Below are 815 nucleotides of genomic sequence, written 5' to 3' on the forward strand. Positions count from 1 at the left end.
ACGGGGTCTTTTTTTATTCCAGATGAATTTTTGGAGAGTTCGTTCTAGATCTATGAAGTATGCCGTTGGTATTTTAATTGGAAGTGCGTTGAATTTATAGATCGCTTTGGGTAGTATGGACATTTTAATGATGTTGATTCTACCAATCCATGAACACGGTATGTTCTTCCATCTGTTTATGACTTCCTCTATCTCTTTTTTCAGTGTCCTATAGTTTCCAGTCTTTTACCTACTTAGTTAAGTTTATTCCTAGATATCTTATTTTTTTGGTGCGATGATAAATGGGATTGCTTTTTTAGTGTCTCTTTTTTTTTAGTTCACTATCGGTGTAAAGAAATGCCATAGATTTCTTGGCATTAATTTTGTATTCTGGTACATTGCCGAATTCATTTATTAATTCTTGCAGTTTTTTGATGGAGTCTTTAGGGTTTTCTATGTATAATATCTTGTCTTCTGCAAATAATGACAATTTTACTTCTTCTTTTCCAATTTGGATGCCTTTTATTTCTTCTTCTTGTCTGATTGCTATGGCTAGTGTTATAGTGGAATTCAGCAAACTAAACAAAAGACGCCTTAGTTAGTAAGCCAAATTTAAGAGTCTTTATTTCAAAAGCCGGTGGCTACGAAGGGCTCAGGCCCCTCCAAATCTTGCAGCCCTGGAATGAGCTTAAGGATAAGCTTATAAAGGCAAGAAAAAAACCTATGTGCTGGGATGGGGGCAGTGAGACTACATCTCAAGGCCTGGCCTGGTGCTAGCACTGATAACTCCATCTGGGGGTTGTGTATTGTTTATGGCTTATGGCCTTTCTAAAATG

Source organism: Myotis davidii, unplaced genomic scaffold, assembly GCF_000327345.1.
Source record: "Myotis davidii unplaced genomic scaffold, ASM32734v1 scaffold2551, whole genome shotgun sequence".
Lineage (NCBI taxonomy): Eukaryota > Metazoa > Chordata > Mammalia > Chiroptera > Vespertilionidae > Myotis > Myotis davidii.